Source organism: Micromys minutus (genome assembly GCF_963924665.1).
Source record: "Micromys minutus genome assembly, chromosome: 20".
Taxonomy (NCBI): domain Eukaryota; kingdom Metazoa; phylum Chordata; class Mammalia; order Rodentia; family Muridae; genus Micromys; species Micromys minutus.
The window spans coordinates 20,671,451-20,677,450 of NC_137955.1; the positions used below are offsets into that span (position 1 = coordinate 20,671,451).

The following is a 6,000-nucleotide window of genomic DNA, read 5'->3' on the forward strand; positions in this document are numbered from 1 at the left end:
CTGAGTGTGGCGCATAATTTAATCTCAGTACTTGGGTTGCAGAGGCAGTTGGATCTTTGCTAGCCTGGTTGAATTCCAAGACAGCCAGGGCAACACACACAGAAACCCTGTTATTAATATATATATACATATATATGTATATATATATATATATATATACGTATACATATATATATACACATATATTAAATAGCCAATTGATTTTAAAATTTAAAATCCACCCTCTTAAAATTCAAACTCACAATTGTGGGCTCAAATAAAATAAAAAATACACCAAATATTTTCTTATATCAAGAGGGAAAATCAGGGCACAGGAACAATCAAATCAAAGCAAAATCAAACTTCAACTATCTAATGCTTGGCTTCATGATCTTTTGGATTCTTCCAAGGGGTTTGGTTCGCTTTTCCACTCTGCCCTCTGTAGGAACCACAGCTTGTCCTCGAGGCTCCAGTTGGCTCCACTCCACTGCTGCAGCTGTTCTTGATGATCATCCCATGGTACTGGTGTCTCTAAAATGCAGGGGTCTTCTGTTGCATCTTCACCAATAGCCTCTCAAAGGCTCTCTTTGTGGTGCCAAGCCTCAACTTCTCTTCATGACCTCTTTAATCCTGGTAGTCAACTGCCACCAAGGCTCCACCTTCGTTAATGGCCTCTCCTGGCCTCTCACAATGCCATTCCTCAGATGCTCATCAAGACCCTTTGATGACTTCAAAACCAGTAGCACCTGGGTGACTCATATTGAAAGACCCCTGGAGGGTATCTTCCATCTGAAGAGACCCGTCCCAAGGAACAGCGAGGCCACTCACTTCGGATGCAAGTAGCAAGAGGTTTATTTAGATACACAGGTACCTGTGGGCACACAGTCTCTCGGAGGACTTGCGCACCGGACAAAGGGGCAGTCCCCTTTTAATAGGGCTTGGGGGGCAGAAGCAAGGTACAGAAGCAGAAGCATAGCAACAGGGTTCTAATTGGTTAGTTTAAATGTGGCCAGGGAGTGGGCCCAAGGACAGGGCTCTAAGGAAACAGCTCTTGATAACAGCTGGGGCTGCAGCTCCTGAGAATAGTTGCCTTGGGCTTATCTAAGTGTGGGAACTATGGCAGAAATATGGCTCCAAGGACACAACTCTTGGTTCCAGTGGGGGGCTGCAGCTTATCCGAAAGCTGGGCTTGTCTGAATGTCTTCCTTTCTTTGTCTATTGCTAGCTGGCCGCCCACCGGTATCTTGCTTGGCCACCTGGGACCCTGACCTAGCCTGCACAGCCTTACAGACCCAAGTTCTCGGAAGAGGAGGGCGGCCTTGGCCCCTCCTTTGGGACAGGGAGTTGTTTTTCGTCCTTGCCTCAACATGTGTGGCAGGATGTCCTTGCCTCAACATGTGTGGCAGGATGTCCTTGCCCTGGTCCAGGTGGTCAACTTCAGATATTTTTTGTTTTGACAGAGACTGGGCTGTCCTCTGGCTCACTTTTGTTTCAGTATTTTTTTTATCCCTGCCTGTTCTGGGCCTAGCACAAAATGGCGTTACTGCAGCTAAAGCAGGAGGGGGTCTTTCAATATTACCAAGTTTGGCTGCCATCATGAGATACGATCTTGGGCAATTCTGGAACATACTTTCTCTGTGCTCTCAGGGAACACTTCCCAGAAGATTTCACTTCAGTGATACTGGTCTCTTCTCAATCACTGCTAATTTCTTAGCTCAAGCTAACCAGTACCAATTGTCCTAGTAATGCAAAGGTTTCAGTTCAGTGGTGCTGGTCTCTTGCTAATCATGCTTGGTTCTTCAGCCTCAGCTGTACCATAAGAACAGAATGTTAGTTCAGAATTAGCAAATGGTTGTACAAGCTTGCACTCCCACCAGCAATGGAGGGATGTTTCCCTTGCTCAACATCCATGCCAGCATCTGCTGTCACTTGAGTTTTTGATGTTAGCCATTCTGACCAGTGTAAGATGGAATCTCCAAGTTGTTTTGATTTGCATTTCCATGATGACTAAAGGCTTTTTAACACTTCTTTAAGTGCTTCCTAGCCTTTTAAGATTCTTCTGTTTAGAATTCTCTGTTTAGCTCTGTGCTTCATTACTTAGTTGGGTTCTTCAGAGCCGGGATCCAGCTCTAGTGGGATCTTCTTTCTTGTGGGTTCTTCTTGAAGCAGCAGAGGGGGAAGAGCATTGGTGGAGGTTAAGACTTGGTCTTACCAGATTTAGGGTTGCTGTATAATAGAAATTTTACTAAGTCTAAGTTACTGTGCTACTGTAGCTGATCTGCCTTCTGTTTTCCTCTGAGACCAGAAACTGCAGTCCCTGGCACTTATCCCTCCTCCTAAAACAGCAAACGATTAAGTAAATAGCTTTTGTACTGTCTCAGCAGGAACTGCTCAAAGTCGCAGGAAGAAAAAGAAACACTTTGAAAAGTGATTAGAGAGTTTATTAGTAAGTTGTAAAAAGTTTCCTATGAAAGCTGTGTAAGTAAAAAGGGAGAAAGTAGAAGGATCCTAAGTGGGGAAAGGCAGAAAAATTATCCTAAGGGATAAAACTCCTCTCTCTCTTCTCTCTGTCCTTAGCACTTATATATCTTTCAGAATACACTATCACATGTTAAAAAGTTCATTACAAGTTCACACACAAAAATTAAATCATAGATGGAAACAAAAGTTTATTTATTTATTTATTTTCGACTTGATGCAAGATTTATTGAATATGATTTGGTAGGGTATAGGAGAGCACTGTGGAAGCCTTCAGGAATGCAGGGCTCTCCACTTGTCCAGAGGATCACGACTGGGGATATATTTGACACCACAGCCATCAGGAATGAACCGTTTCTCAGCAACCATGTCTTCAAACTCATCTGCATTAAACTTGGTGAAACCCCACTTTTTTTGTGATATGGATCTTCTGGCGCCCAGGGAACTTGAACTTGGCTCTATGCAGAGCCTCAATCACGTGTTCCTTATTCTGCAGCTTGGTACGGATGGACATGATGACCTGGCCACTGTTCCCTGGGGCTTCCCAAAGGCACCACCCATACCTGTCTGGAACCTGTCAGCCCCAGCACAAGACAACATCTTGTTGATACGAATGACATGGAAAGGGTGGAGCCTCACCCGGATATGAAAACCATCCCTGCCACAACTCTTTACCATGTATTTGTTGGCACAAATACAAGCAGCCTCCAATGCTTCAGAAGAGAGTTGTTCATATTCATCTGACACCATGTGGCCACAAAGTGGGAATTCATCCACTTTTGCTTTCTTCCGTTCCAAGCCAAAGATTCGAATCTTAGCATCAGGGACACCACGGCAGAAACGAGACTTTGGGTATGGCTTGTTCTTACAATCTCGGTAACACCGGGCGGGGCGGCGGCCCATGATGACAATAGGATCCTCGGTGGCGAGCCAGAGTAAAAGAGGAAACAAAAGTTTGTAACAGAAAATATTTACATGGATATCCATTAGGAGTAATTATCTGGCTAAACATCCATTGCTGGTCACAGCTCCACAGGTTCACTGAAGGTTTAAAACCATAACTAAGTTATTAGTGACGTTTTGTATAGATAAACCCAGACAATATTTTATCCTCTGTCCTAGCACCTGTAATAAATTGTTAGTTTCCTTTTTATGACCTTTGGTTAATTGTTTTACAACTCCTTGGAATGTGCTCTGAGTAAAAGAAAGTCTGGTTACTATCGAAGAACAATTAACTAGTGACATTTGGCAGAGTTCTCATTGCAGTTTTGACTATCAGAAAAGGACTTAATAGTCCCATTATAAAAAGAACTTAATAATCACTAATACAATTTTAGAAATTCTTATAGGACCAACGTGAGGACTTAAGTCTCTATTTGTCTATATAGCATCACTACAAGACAGTACATCTTCATAGATTTGCAGACATCTGCTCCAAAGGGGTGGACTGTTACTTAACTATCGTTATATATGTTTAATAATAACAGGAAAAGTATATTAATATCAGGAATCTTTTTTAAAATGAATTCCCATACAGCTTTGCTTAACAAGAGCAAATCTATTGTAGATTATGCAATAATCTGAGGCGGCCATCACAGGAAGATCACCTGCTAGTTATTAGCTTGTCTCATTATGACTTCTGACACTTTGGGTTGTTGGTGTTTACATTCTTGAATTCTTTATAAATTTTGGATATTAGTCCAATAACTGGCCCAACTTGAAACATGAACAAGCACCAGTCCCCGACACTATTAATGATGCTCTTTTGCTGGTAGACAGAAATCTAACAAGGCTGTCTTCTGAGAGGCTCCACTCACCAACTGACTCAGACAAATGCAGACACTCACACCCAGTGGATGGAGCTTGGAGATTCTTATGGAAGAATAGGAGGAAGAATTGCAGCCCCTAAAGGGATAGGAATTCCACAGGAACAACAACAGAATCAACTAACCTGGACCCCTGGGGCTCTCAGAGTCTGAACCACCAACAAAAGAACATACATGGGCTGGACCTAGGCCTCCCCACACATATGTAGTAGATGTGCAGCTTGGTCTTCATGTGGGTGCTGAACAACTGGAATACGGGCTGTCCCAACGGCTGTTGCCTGTCTGTGGGATGTGTTCTAGCTGGACTGACTGCCTTGCTTGGCCCCAGAGGGAGAGGGTGTGCCTAGCCTGGAAGAGAAGTGCAGGGTGGGGAAATACCTAGGGTATCCCCACCTGCTCAGAGGAGAAGGGTGGGGGTAGGGAGAGGAACTGTAGGAGGGGTGACCTTGGGGGGGGAAGTGAGCAGGATGTAAAGTAAGTAGAAGTAAACAAACAAACAAATAAAACAAAATAGCGAGTAGCAAGGATAGAGTCTTAAACTTCCCTCTGAAACTTTATAAGCAAGGCCCTGCTCTCAACACTCTTATCCAAGCTCCCACAGGACATTCTACTGAGCTCTCAACACTCTTTGGCTTTTCCAGCCCAAAGTTCCAAAGTCCTTTCACACTACTCTCAAAAACAAACAAACAAACAAACAAACAAAAAACCCCAAAACAACAACAACAGTTCATATCTATCAAAGAAATAGCCCACTACTGTGTTACCGACTTGTCTTAGGGTTTCTATTGCAGTGATGAAACACCATGAACAAACACAAGTTGGGGAGGGAAGGATTTATTAGGCTTACACTTCCACATTGTAATTCATCATTGGAGGAAGTAGGACAGGAATCAAGCAGGGTAGGAGCTGGTGCAGAGGCCATGGAGGATGTTGTTAACTAGATTGCTTCCCCTGGCTTGCTCAGTTTGCTTTGTTATAGAACTCAGGACAACCAGCCCAGGGATGGCACCACCCACAATGGGCTGGGCCCCCCCCATCACTAGTTGAGAAAATGCCTTACAGCTGGATCTCACTGAGGCTCCTTTCTCTGTGAAAGCTCCAGCTTGTGTGAAGTTGACATAAATTCAGTCAGTAGAGGGTGGAAAGGGTTTATTTCAGTTTCCAGTTATAGACCACCATGAAGAGAAGTTAGGGCAAGTCCTGGAGACAGAACCAAAAGCATAGGCAGGGAGGAATGCTGCTTACTGGCTTGCTCCACATAGTGTGCATAACCAGACTTCTTTCTTATAGGACTAGAACCAACTTCCCAGGGATGACATTACCTACCATAGGCTAGGCCCACCCACATTAACCACTAATCAAGAAAACACCCTATAGATTTGCCTACTGGCAATCTAAATGGATATCTTTTTCTCAGTTGAGATTCTCTTTCCTAAATCACACTAACTTGCCAAGTTTGAGAAACAAAATAACAACAAAATCTGACAGTGACAGAGGGGCTACAGAAATTCAAGGAGACTCTAGGTGGATAATGAGTGACAACAGTTGTAGCCATGGCAACTGTCTTAGTGTGGGTCCCATTGCTGTGAAGAGACACCATGGCCACAGCAACTCTAATAAAGGAAAACATTTAATTGGGGCTGGCTTACAGTTTCAGAAATTTAGACCATTGTCACCATGGGAGGAAGCATGGCAACATCCAGGAAGGCATGGCGCT

At 43.7% G+C, this 6,000-nt stretch overlaps 1 pseudogene across 1 annotated transcript; it reads right to left on the reverse strand.

Moving 5' to 3' along the window:
• Positions 1–2,730: 2,730 nt before the first annotated feature.
• LOC308433747 (large ribosomal subunit protein uL16-like) lies at positions 2,731–3,383 on the reverse strand (annotated as a pseudogene). Its single transcript has one exon. The product of its transcript is annotated as a large ribosomal subunit protein uL16-like (transcript).
• Between the last annotated feature and the right edge of the window lie 2,617 nt (positions 3,384–6,000).